Below are 13,774 nucleotides of genomic sequence, written 5' to 3'. Positions count from 1 at the left end.
TTCAATTACAGGAAATGGTTTTAAACCAATTTTTGAACATATAAAAGGTAATGACAATACATTAGCTGATATCTTATCAAGATTAATTTGTTGAATAGGTATGGAATATCGTGGACCATCATCAGCAAATAACACAAGGCTGCAAGGCAAAAGAGTTTTTTTCAATGGCATGATGATGCACCATCAACCTTCACCATTCAGTGGATTTCAAAATAGCATGAGCAGACCAGCATCACCACCAGTACCCACGTTCAACTTTAATGACAATATTGTTGAAGGAATCAGAAATCCAACTCTGAGATACAGATCAAGGGTACCAGGGATTTCTGATAGGCAGCAGGTTCTCTTAGATAATTTTTGGAATATCCAAATTAAGCAGCCAAGTATGAGGTTAGGTCATGAAAAATTAATTAGAGCCTTAGAACAAGAGTTTGATAGCTTTAATTTTAATTTCCACCAAAACCAAAGCATATTCATTTTCTTGAGCACAACCTTCAAGTCATCTCTAGGGACCATGAGTCATTACTTGGTAAGTTTACCAAAATGAACCAAGAACTCCAATCTCTTAGAATGCAGCAAAAGGCAAGTGACACCTTAAAAAGAGAATTAAAAATAGGTTTAGAAACTGATCATCACAAGAATAAAGGAAAAGAGGTTATTGAACCCATAGAACAAGAGGCTAATGAGCCCATAGAAAAAATTAAGATTGAGCTCTTAGAAGAAGACGTTGAAATGGAACAACATCAAAGTAATGATCAGCATTAGGTTCTGAGTGACAAAGAAAAACAAGAAAAATATGAAAGTTTTCTTAGGAATATATCTTCAGACTTAATATTAGATGATGTCTTATTAGAAGAAATTTCAAAGACAAAACTAAGAATAATGCCAACAGATATGCAAAATGAGATCCTGAGCAGAGCATCACAGTCCATGAAAGAGTTACAATTACAATTACAATGCTCCTTGTATCAATCCATCTTTGATCCAAAACCAGAGATGAATATTATTACAAAGATGTATCCTCCATGTCTTTGTGATAGTACATAGAATTGTATTTGTAAACTAGAGGTTAGCGTAGCTGTGGCCAGGATTAACATGAGAGATTTTAAATCATGGCATTTTAGTTATGAGCATCAGGAAAAGCATAATGTGGTAGAAGTTACCCCTGCCTTACTATTAGAGTTTGGTTATCTCGATAAAATATTTATTAACCATATTTCTCAACTAGAATCATTTCCTGAAAAACTTATTAAAGTAGGAGAAGATTATCTAGAAAGGTGGAAAGAAATTTGCATAAGTTTTATTAGTAGTCCTCCAGATTGGTATGTACACATGCATAAGGAGAAAGCTAGGCATATAACCATGATCAATGAAGAGTCCTTTAGACTAAACTCTATCTCCTCACATAGGTGGACTCCTTCATACAAAGATATTTTAAAATTTAGAGGGATCCAAATGTTTGCTTTAGATGAGTTTGAAGATTTTAGGTATGATATGGTACTAGTAGCAGAAGAAGAAGAGATGTATATTTACAGTAAGACAAGAATCAGTCATCAGCCTTATTGGAAACCCCAAAATTTCAAAGAAGAAACAACAAAAATATATTACAAGGTGAAAGAAGATAGAGAAAGAGATGCGGAGCTAGTAGAAGGCGATGAACATTATTGGAATAATTTGTCAGAAGAAGAGCTGCATAACATCGACAACATGATGGAAGCCTGAAGAACTAGCTGTAAATTAGCATAAGATGAATAGCATCATAATGTATTTCCAGACAGAAATGTCAACATCGTTGTGGTCCGCATGTAATGGCATAAGAGTAAATAAAGAGAAGAGTTTGATATATTATAGACTTTTCATACATAAAATGTCCTTATGGTTAAGAATGAATAGTACCAAGCCATTTTTGTTAAAACTCCCTAGTTTCTAATTACTAAGATTGATTTGCATCCATCATTGGAGGAAATTTGTAATTGTACGTTGGTTTACATATCAAAGTTTTGCAACATCATAACTAATTGCGCTCATACAAAATCGATTCTTCCCTTCGATTTTCGAATGCAATCCCAACATTTCCATTGTTTCATTAAAACAAAAGTTTCTTGCAAACTCGGTTCGCGCAGGTTAATTGGCATCGACTATTTTGAACCTACTTATACAGTAAAACAGAAGAACAGAGTAATGAAGCACAATATATCTTTTTCTTTCCGTAAACAAGACTGCCGATTCTCCTTTCCTTGCCGGCTTGTGGAAAAAGTCCAAGAAGGGGATTCAGGGTTGTGTAACACTCACATCTCTATTAGATACTCATAGCCTTTACTCGCCGATACTTTCCACTTCATCATCACTGCCACCCCCAAAACATGGTAGCCATTTTCATGGCCAGCTTCGCTGCCATATCTCTTCTCTGAAAATCCGGCAGCAATCTCCAACTGTCGCGCATGTTCCCATTCTCAGATATCAACTGTTCCAAATCTTCAAATTCAAAATTCGTACCCTCATCCGGTTCTGGGGCTTGGTCATGTTCTGTGTCCTGTTCAGGTTCTTCTGCACTGGATACTCCTTTGCTAATACCATCATCCAACGCAGCCTGTGTGCGGAAAGAGCTCCAAAAAGTCGTCATCAACTGACAAACCTGTAAAAAAGTACCTTTAATTAACTCAATTTGGTGAAGACGATGACTGACTACTCGGCACGAGGGCTCAGCGCAGTTAAAAACAATTTCTTTTTTTTTTCTTCAAATTTTTAAAAGACATTGTAAATTTCTTTTCAAACAAACTTAAAAACAATCTACATTGGTGGAATGAAAGATTCGACCTCAAGTGTAGATAATGGACGTTTAGGATACGTAAAATTAATGAGTTTTTCCTTTGTAAATAAAATTAGTGAGTCTTATACTATTTGTCACGAGCTAAATAAGATCTGATGGGCTAGAATGCATGTCGAATTAGTGTTAGAAGCAAGTTTTGTAGAAAAATAATGCCACGCACGAGTAATTTAATTAGTTTCACGAGCTAAATAAGATTGTTTTTAAACTTCAATCAGGGATTTCACAAGTTTATAAGAAGTGAAAAAATAGTCAAAGGAGAACAGCAGTAACCTGCATACAGAACAGTTCCCAAGTTGACAATATTGGCAACTCCTAGAAGAGTGAGGGACTATAAGGATTGGTAATGTGGAGATCAGCAGTGACCTGCATACCAAGAAAGGCAACAAGGAATGCTTATTTTCGCAAATATGCACAGATGGAACCGGTTACAAATTTTTAGTTTAAAAAGAACTGGAGGAAAACTGAGTAGACCATAAAGGACACTGAACGGTGTTTTATGTACGCTTGGATAGTGTCCCCTAGTTATAATTTTTGTTTAAAAGTCAGTAACCGTTTCTATGAAATTGAAGGTGTTTGAAAGATAAATACCTTCTGCCAGTTAAATCAATTAGCCACATGGACGTAGCAATGCAAGGAAGCATTAAGAAAGTTTGTAATGGCACTTAAGAAGAGAGATACATGTTGGAATCAACCCTATGTTAAATAGAACACCATGCTGGCTTGCTCATAAACCTGAGGAGTGTAGCAGAGAACTCCATTTATGCCGACAATCTGCGCAGCTGAAAAGAAAAGACATAAGAAGGTTGACAAACAAGAAAGTTTCTGAAATTTTTTTGATAATTTAATAAAATTTCAGCGCTTTTTTAACTCAAAGAACTGTTTAACCTTTTCTACCAAACCTGCTGAAGAATTTGAAGTCCAATTCCAACAACCAGTGCACGCTTCACTCCCGGTACAAGAATATCTCTCCATGTTGGCCCTTTAATAACAGCTTCCGATGGAGGAACCTTTTCTGCACGAAGAGAGCGCAGACTTGTCGGTTCCTTGAGTGAAACATCAGGCTGACTAACCAGACCAGCATGAATGAGTTTCCTTTCTTGTCTTACACCAGAAATTGAAACAACCGACGCAGGCCGACACCCAAGTGCACTATCCTGATGCAAATACAATCTTTGAACTCCTCCTTCCTTCTTCCCGTCTTCGCCTACTCGGTCAGAATACTTATAAGCCAGCTGCCAACCTCCACCAGTGTCCACACTACTACTGATAGCCATGCTAGCTTCTACATTTCCTTTCATCAAGATTGTATTGGATCTCACACCTAAAGCACTGCCGCCGGACCTAGGCGTTCCCATACTTGTTGTTTGGCACGAGATTAGTGGACTTCTCAAGCTTTCATCACAATAAGCCCCGGATGCTTCAGATTCGTGATCCTCACCATCTGTCTGGCTCTCTAAGTCCCAATGTGCGTTTTTATTATGATACTCCCCTGCATTCAAAATGCTTCCAAGATTTGGATAAAGCATGCTGCCTTTGCTTCCTCTTTGGGACATCTTCTCGTGGACACTGCTAAAGAGAGTGACCAGGGGATCCACGAGAGGTATGCTTTGATTCAACGCGCTCCCGTGGTGAGATATAAAACTCTGTCCAGTTGCAGGTTTGGCGATGTATGATAAGCCCTTTTCGGGACCATATAGCCGTGTTTGATTTCCCTGATTTTCAGTAAGCACATTGGGGGGACTAATGATGAACTCTTTCAATAATGTTTCCTTGCCTGTGCGAAGACCCTCAACTAGCGAAGCCAACTCACCTGTGGATCATAGATGCCAAAAAGTTAGCTCGAAAATGTCAATGGCATGAAATAAACGGGCCCTATAAATTTCAAAGCTCCTTTTTTAGCCTCCTGCACCCGCTTGTGGGAGCAAAGAAAATAAACGGGCAAATCTAACGGACTCTGTCCCAGCAGCAACAGAGAAAACAAAGGACCCATAAATGGCAAAAGGCAGGAGACAGTATTTGTCCAAAACCAAAAATGTATCAAGAAACAGTAGGCTGCAATTTTGACCAAAACTCCATCCCAGAATCTGCAAGGAATGAATATATAGGGACAGAGACCTGTGAAATTATGGCCATGTTTTCTACATATTGTTGTCTCCTCTTGATATTAAAATCGTACCAAATCTTATTAATCAACACCAAATCAAATTTTCCACCTATTCGTAAATTGGAAATGCTCATAAAAAGTACTCTTGATTAAACAGTACTCCAACAAGTTTGTGTAAACTTGATTAACAGAGAGAGGAGCACGTGCTCTACATGTTCATCCAAATGATGTAGTTCTTTGATCTTCCTGCAGAAATTTTGTACTTATAATCTCCATTTCTCCTTCTAGGTTTATATATCTGAACAAAACCAAGTTTTAAGATAATTAATCTTGAAATTTGTACTCGTAATCTCATTTCTCCTTGTACGCTTTCCTTCCATTGTTGTTTGTTTTGATTAATTAGAATTTGGTTTTATTAGTGAAGGGCTGTGGCTTACTCACTCACAGTCAAAGGTACTTTAGGATACGAATGTGGTTTCTGTTTTTCTAATAATTAGCCAGTAGCCATATGAAATCTTTGTTTCTGCAGATTGAAAACTGTTTAAATTCTTGGGTAAATTACATGTTACCACCTTAACTTTGAGTCTTATAAGAAAGTTATACCTCACCTTTTAAATATTGCAATGTCAACTTACGAATTTGGTGCAATATTAAACCTCGGTTAAAATATCCATCGATTTGTTTGTTAACTTTAATTTAATTTAGAACTAAAAATTCTTTAATTGTTAATATTTAATTCATTTTATAACCTAGTTAGGTAAGGGTGCGGCCAGTGTCTGCCACGTCAGCATTTAACATAAAAATTAACAGAAAAGTTGACGGAGTTATGATATTACAACGAATTTATAAATTGATGTATAATATATCGAGATATGAGATTATTATGCGACCCAAAGTTGAGAAGGTAAAATATAATTTATCCTAATTTTTTAATGTATTTAATTTAAATTAATTAATTATATTATATTAATCTAAAAAGATATCACAAATTCACAATACAAAAAAAAAATAAAAAAAATAATTTAGTTATACTAAAACTGAAATGTACGTACCCAAACTCCTAATGAAGAAAAAATTGTGAATCATCTGAAGTGGATGGCTGCTCTTGCTCCTCCTCCTCAATATCAAAAGGAACATTAAGATCAATCTGCCTGCGTTTATCATACGCCGGTAAGGAAAGGAAAGTCATTGTCGATGCCGATCATATTCCTCGTGGACGGTATCTGAGGATCCAAGTGGACGAGGCCTCTTCCCAAGACTACTTGTTGGTCCCAAAGACAAGGGAAGCCATTCGTCTTCTTTGCGCAATAGTGGGTGCACCGCGCAACTTTTAATACGTGCCTTCTTGGGGATAAGAAATTCAACATTACAAATATCTCCCTGCTTCTTTTCTAAATCCACTAACTCGAGCCCCACATGAGCTGCCTCCGAGTTAGTATAAGGCCATCCATAGTGTGTAGAGTATTCTGTTCCGTTGATGATAACATAATAATGAAAATCAAAATTCGGTGGTTCAAAAACAATAGATAGAACCAATCCTTCTAACGTCTCCCCTACTTGTAAATTTAGAGGAATTTTAAGACTACTGCCTCCAACAAAGGTGTCTGCCCTCCATTCATATCCAAAACCAATGCCTCCATTACGGACTATTCTCCTCCAGTCATATTCAGCTGATAGACTTTGAATGGTTGTGGGATGGTTAGAGGTATAGTTGAGCCACTTTAGAACTTCATTGCCTGGATAAATAACTCTAAATAATATATAGCGCCAAAGAGATCCCTGCAATAGTAAATAATATATAGATAACAAATTACAAACAATTGTGATATGACCTCTCTCCCAAATAACAACAAATAATATATATTTTAATTTCAAGAGTAATTAAGAAGAGAGACAAACCTCATTCAACAAATTATTTTCCAACTTTGCCACCTCAACGCCACTTAGTCCAAAGCAATTAGCCAAGCTCAGAATGCAAAGCATCGGGGGTAGTTTTGGAATTTTCTCCAATGATGTGCAATCATCCAGATATAACTCGATTAGTTTTGGCGGAAGGGCTTGTGGAGTTTCCCGAAGCCTCTTGCAACCACTCAAATAAAGTCTTTCCAAGTTGACAAATTTGCTAATGCAATCCGGAAGACTAACAAAAATGTTTCTTGAGAGATCAAGATGTGTTAATGTGGACCAGCAATCAAGAGGCACAAGGAAATTACTTTCTGATAAATTGCATCCTTCGAGGTGAAGATAATGTAGGTTGGGAAGAGCAAATGTGTTACAGTTGTCCTGTGAGGTCTCTAAGTCATTTGAAAGCAGTTGAGATTCGATACTGCTGGATGAAACTTCATCAAACTTCATCTTGTTCTTCCCAAATGTCACCAGTTTTGGGCATTGACCGAAAGAAACCTGAATGAGATGTTGCAACCCATTAAGATGATGTAATGATGTACCTATAAGGTTCTCGCATTTATTTGCTAACAATTCGACAAGCCTAGTAAGATATGCAATTGATGAAGGCAATTCTCTTATGCCACTTTCTTGTATATCCAAATATGTTAGAGATTCCATCTCATCCTCTATTTCTGGAAAACTCTCGAGCCTTGTGCAACCACGAAGATAAAGGCTTTCAAGGGATCTCAACATAAGTCTTTGCACAAACCTCGTAAGCCTAGAGCACCCCATAAGATCTAATGTAACAAGTTTCTTAAGGAATCCAATAGAATCATCAACCTCAACCAAATTTGTGCAGCCATGAAGATCCAAATACTCTATGTTTGGACTTCCGGATAAGTCGGGGATTTTTTCCAGAAATTTGCACTCGCGTAACTTCATATATTTAAGATTTGCCAAATTCTGTGAAACCAAAATTTAAAAAAAAAACAAAACAAAACAAAAAGTCACAAACTTTAAATAGAATAATTAATGATGAAAAACTTTGGAAATTTTCGTTTTCCCAAAATAAAATGTACATTTAAATTAGGAATCATCCAAATTAATTTTAAAATGTATACATACCTTAAGTCCCTTCAATTGTCTGATGTCATTGCATGACATATTATATGTGACAAGATGCCTTGGAAGATATTGCAAATTGAACTTAACAATATGCTTTTGAAGAAAATTGGTTTCCCAAATTTGAAACTTATCTCCACCCAAATCAATCCACCTCAAATTGTTGGGCAGATAATCAACGCATCCAGAAAAACATGCATTACTGCTTATGAAAATTTCAAGATTTACCATCCCAAAGAAGCTTTTGGAATTCAAGGGTATCACATCTGGTGTGAGCCACTTTACCACAATGCCTTTAATTTTCTTTGTTCCCTACGATGGAAAAAAGAAATAATGTTAACAAACAAGTCGTATATTAAATTTTTTTTTTCTTTCAAAATCATGCCAATTAAACCAAATGCAAGAACATATATTCTACTCACTCTGTTTTCAGTTAGAACATGGTACACATCTTCATGATGCCACAATCTGCTCCGCTTGCCTAATTCAATGGGCGATTCTTCACTAACTAAACGCTTACCCATTTTTTCTAGTAAGTCATGCATCAAAATCATATTATATTCAATAGTTATGATGGCTTTCTCAACGAGTATTTCAATACAATCTGATGGTACATGAAGCTTCGAATTTCTTAATATTTGTAACACATAGCCTTTGTCTTCACCCTTGAAGAAGCATGCAATGTCTAGAAAAACTTGTTGCAGGGCATAATCCAATGTATCATAACTTTTTCGAAGTACTTTTTGAATACCTCTATAAGGTTCTCCATCATAAGAATCGTAATTATCCAATATAGCTTGCCAACGATCTATACTTTTATTATGCAGATGAGAACCGATAAGATTAAGAGCTATCGGAAGGCCTTCAACATAGGCTATTGCACGTTGTGCGAGTTCCAAATAATTGTCCGGAGGTTCATTTCTTCCAAAGGCATTCAAACTAAAAAGCTCAAGGCCTTTTCCGTCCTTTAACTTTTGGACCTTGTATATCAACCCAACATCATAAGATTCCAGCAAACCTCTATCTTTTGTGGTTATGATCACTCTACTACCCTCGCCGAACCAATCGACTTCAACCAAGTTGTTTAACTGCTCCAGTTCATCCACATCATCAAGAATTAAGAGAATCTTCTTTCGCTTCAACAGTTTCTTTATAAGACTGATTCCTTGATGAGCATCGTCAATTTTCAACTTTTTACCACATTGAACTTTAGAAAGAAGAGTCTTTTGTAGTTTGATTACACCTTCACGTGATGTTGATAGTTCGCTAACATTTGCCAGGAAACAACTGCCTTCAAACTTATGAGCAATTGCATTATAAACAGCTTTTGCAATTGCTGTCTTGCCTATTCCAGATGTCCCCCAAATCCCAACCACACAAGGATCATTTCCTCCGACACCTAAAAGCTCTTTCACCTCTTGAACGCAAGATTGTATTCCAACTGGGTATTTGGCCACATTCAAATATGTGCGTTGTAGTACTTTGACTAAGATCTCCGTAACAATCTTATCGATAAATGTAACTTCATACCTACCAGTTTAATTAAAAAATTTGACATATTTTGTCAATCAACTTTTTTGCTATATATCTTTGAAAAGGAAAAAGAAGGTGAAAAAGAAGAGAGGATTACACGAAAGGGAAGTGCTAGCAACAACCGCTAGAACACTCACTTCCTTGTTCGCTAGCTTTGATGAACGACAAAGTTTATACTCTATACTATTATTAAAAGAAGAGTCTTTGTCAACCAAGAACACACGAAAAGACAACTTTACCCTTACTTGCATAACTTGAGTTTATAAACAAGGTTTAGGAATTGTGGATATTCATGACAAACAATCAAAATAATAATTGTGGATAATCATTAAACAATTAAAAAAAAGAAATAAAAGTCCAAAACTAATGATAACTTCCCCACAAACCTCCAAAGCAATTCTTCTCTTCACGGTAACTTCCGCACTTCCCCCTCAACCTCAACCCTTAACCCAAAAATCTCACCCTTTCTCTTTTTGTAAAATAATTTCTATTGCAATTTGTTATTTTATGAAAATTTTATTTTAATTAATTGTTATTCATTTATTGTTCTTAAGATTAGTAGAAGATATGTCACATCCCGGCCCGGGCCCCTACTACATCCTGGATTCGACTTCATTGTAGCACGATATTATCCGTTTTGGGCTCCGACCACGCCCTCGCGGTTTTGTTTTTTACAACTCACACGAGAACTTCCCAGTGAGTCATCCATCATGGAACTGCTCTCGTTCCAGACCCTTACCGATCGGCTCTTCCACAAAGGCTTTTGCTTTAGACCGTCAAATCCTTCAAATTTGGTTTGTGTTTTACAGTGAATTGGGTTTGGCGGACGTGTATGTATGGATATTTGGATTTGTGTTTTTCCTTCAATTTTCAGATTTTATAAATTAAAAAAAAATTGAATTGAACCCAAATCTAATCGGAAAAACCGATTCGAATTCATGTGATGTCCTCCTTCAAACTTACGAGCAATTGCATTATAAACAGCTTTTGCAATTGTTGCCTTGCCAATTCCAGATGCCTCCCAAATCCCAACCACACAACGACTATTTTCACCGACATTTAAAATTTCTTCCACCTCTTCTACACAAGATTGTATTCCAACTAGGTATTTGGCCACATCCAAATATGTGCGTTGTAGTACTTTAATTGGGATCTCCTTATTAATCTCATTGATAAATGTAGTTTCATACCTACCAGTTTAAATAAAAAACTTACACATTTAATCAATCAAATTTTTAGTTATATTTATTTGTAAAAGAAAAAAATAATAAAAAAAGTACTGTTAAATCTACTTTTTATTTTTCCACTCACATTTTAATGAAAATGTTAAATCCCTAATTGTTTCTCTCCCTCACCGCTTGGTCCTCCGTTTCTCTCTCCCCCATTTTTCTCTCTGTTCCGTTTCATCTCTCTCCTGACTTCTCCACCGTCGGCTACGTTGTTTCTTTCCTTCTCTCTCTCGGAAACCAGTCTCAAATTATTTGAATCTCTCCCTCTCTCGACCACTCTCTCTCTCACTCTTCCCCAACCCAAATCTTCTGTCACCTGCAAATCCAAATTGCATAGCTGAAATAACAAAATCTCTCCTCACCCAATTTCCCCTTTTACCCTCTTTGTCTATTTCTGATTTCCATTTGCTTCCACTGTCAATTTTGTACTCGGAATTAATTTCGAATTAATCAATTTTCGAGCTAGGGTTCATTTTTTTATTTGGAAAAAAAAAAGATTGGTTGCTAATTCATTTATATATTTGGGCTGATTAATTAATGGAGTCGAGTTTTGATCGGTGGGAGAAAGATCCATTATTTGGGCTGATTAAATATGTTCATCAGTTTGTGGATTTTTCCAACAAATTTTAAACTTTTTGACGTTTTGTTGCAATTTTGCATCTTTAATTTGATAGCTTCCAAATTTGAATCAAATCTCGGCTTTAGGAGAGCAATTTAAGAGAGAGAGAGAGGACAGGGGAATCAGAATCTTGGTTCGATGCTGAGAAGCTCACCGGTACGCTCTCCCTCTTAAACTGCTTCCCCTTTACTTGCAGATTCGCGTTTTTTTTTTTTACTGTTTCGATATTCTTACTTGCACTTTTTCGATTTAATTCTTTTGCTTCGAACAAAATTAGTTGAATTGATGAAGCAGATCTCTTGCTCTCTACAACTCTCCAACAAAACCAATGACTATGTAGCTTTCAAGGTTTTTAATTTTCCCCCTTTTTCAGTTAATTTCTGGATTTGTTCTATTTGGACATTTGAGTTGTGGTGTATAAAAGTTATTTTAGGGATTATAGGGGATGGAAAATAAGATGTTAATTTTTTAATTTTTTATGGCGGATGGAATAATGATGTGTGGGAAGATAGCGTAACGGAGTGAGTATATCAGTACTAATAAAAAATGACAGAGTATTACACGAAAGAATCATATAATTAAACAAACTACAAGGAGTGAAGAAAGGTACGTACTCTTCCTCTTTGACAGTATGTCCTGACAAATTTGCTACTTCTTTTAGAGCACTCCTCCATAACAGGATCTTCTCCTCGTCCTTGTATTTGCACTGAAGTCCTGTAAATGCGTCACCAAAATTACTCGTTTGATTTCGTACATGGGACGGATCCACCTTGTAGAAAACTGGCCAAACTATTTGCTGCCTTGACCTTCTACATTTGAGGATATGTACGAGCTCATCCAAGCACCATCTCGACGATGCATAGTTTTCAGAGATTACAATGATTGAAATTCTCGACTCTTCAATTGCTTTTAGAAAAGCTGGTGATATTTCTTCTCCTCTTATAAGATGACGATCAATGAAGGTGTCGATTCCGTTACTGTGCAAGGCCTTGTATAAATGATCTGTAAAAGTAAAGCGTGTATCCTCACCTCTAAAACTCAAAAATACATCATATGTCCATGAAGGAGGCAAGGAAGAAGAAGAGGCAAGTTGAATGGCCATAAGAGAATTAAAGACAAGTAAACTAAAGAAAAGAGCCTCTCAAAGAATTGGAATATGCAGTATGGTATGGAGTGTGGACAATGGACTCTCTTGTTATATATATCAGGCCTTCTGCATGCTTTTCTTCCTGTGAAGGAAGCAGCAGTTTCCTACCACCTTCAATGTGAATGTGGACTCTCTCTTGTTATATTAGTCCTCATGCTTTTCTTCCTACCTAACAAGCAGTTTCCTACCTATTACCTTTCAATGTGAATGTGATCAAGTTGAAAGAGATGAAATTTCGTGGCAATTTCATTGACGATTAAAAATTTTAAATTGTTACTTGACTGTCTTTAATTTAAAGAAGAGGAAGTTTTGTTGCGAACTCCTACCGACAACCTTTGATGTAACAATCCACCATTATAATATTTTAAAATAATCACAGACAAATGAAAAATATAAAAATATTACATATAAAGTGGCCATACCAAGTGGGGGTCTTTAATTTAAGGAAGATTGTGTCTTTTTCCATTATGGAGTTTCTTTTTCCCTTGATCGATTGATCACTATAGTTTGTCTGTATTCAATTATTTGTTGATATTGTAATCACCTGTGGCCTTTCTTCACCAGGAATGAAATAATAATTCCGACCCAGTTACCCACTTTCGAAGGCCACATCTTTGTTTTGTATTTTTTTTCGACGGACTTAATTAATTAATTGTCAGCTAAGCTGAATAAATGAGCAACACATGATTGGAGGTAGATTTTCGGCCCTCTCACTTTCCGTGTTTTACTGTTTGTGTGGTCACGGTTAAGTCACGTCAACATTTTATATTACTATTCATTTTTGGCTTATTATCTTTATAAAAAAATAATATAAAATATTAACATGGCTTAACCGTGACCACACAAATAGGAGGGCATGGGAAGTGAGAGGGCAGAAAATTTGCCTCCCACATGATTTACCTCTCTCTCATCCTTCGTTATCGAGAGGAAGTTCAAATGTCGTTCGATCTTTCTGGATACAGCCAAACCGCCTTGAAACTTCATTGCCTGGAATCATAATTTGCAATCCAGAGCACTCACAAGCAATACTTTGTAGAGTAAACATTGGAGGTCCTAGCGTTGAAGGTCCAAGTTTCCTAGATAGAAATAGAGCGGGAACCACTCAAAAAGAAAATTTAGTTTATTCACTACGGCATTTCTTGGAACACTTGATGGACTTATTCTCATTGACCAAATTATATTGCACACATGTGAACAGATTAATCCACACACTCAAAGTTCAATACTTGGTTGACTTGAACCTTGTATTTAACACCCACAACCTCTGCACTAGTAGAATTTGTTGACGAAGAATGCGGCTGCC

General features: G+C 36.4%; 2 pseudogenes; both read right to left on the bottom strand.

Annotated features, from left to right (window-relative positions):
- Positions 1-13,774, bottom strand: part of LOC126608661 (disease resistance protein RPV1-like) — a 112,225-nt pseudogene that overhangs the window by 73,147 nt on the left and 25,304 nt on the right.
- LOC126608962 (TMV resistance protein N-like) lies at positions 5,075-12,616 on the bottom strand (annotated as a pseudogene).

The sequence above is a fragment of the Malus sylvestris genome, chromosome 2 (assembly GCF_916048215.2).
Source record: "Malus sylvestris chromosome 2, drMalSylv7.2, whole genome shotgun sequence".
In the NCBI taxonomy this organism is placed as follows: Eukaryota; Viridiplantae; Streptophyta; class Magnoliopsida; order Rosales; family Rosaceae; genus Malus; species Malus sylvestris.
Note: the sequence above shows the minus strand (reverse complement) of the source record. Positions and strands in the feature narration are given on the sequence as shown.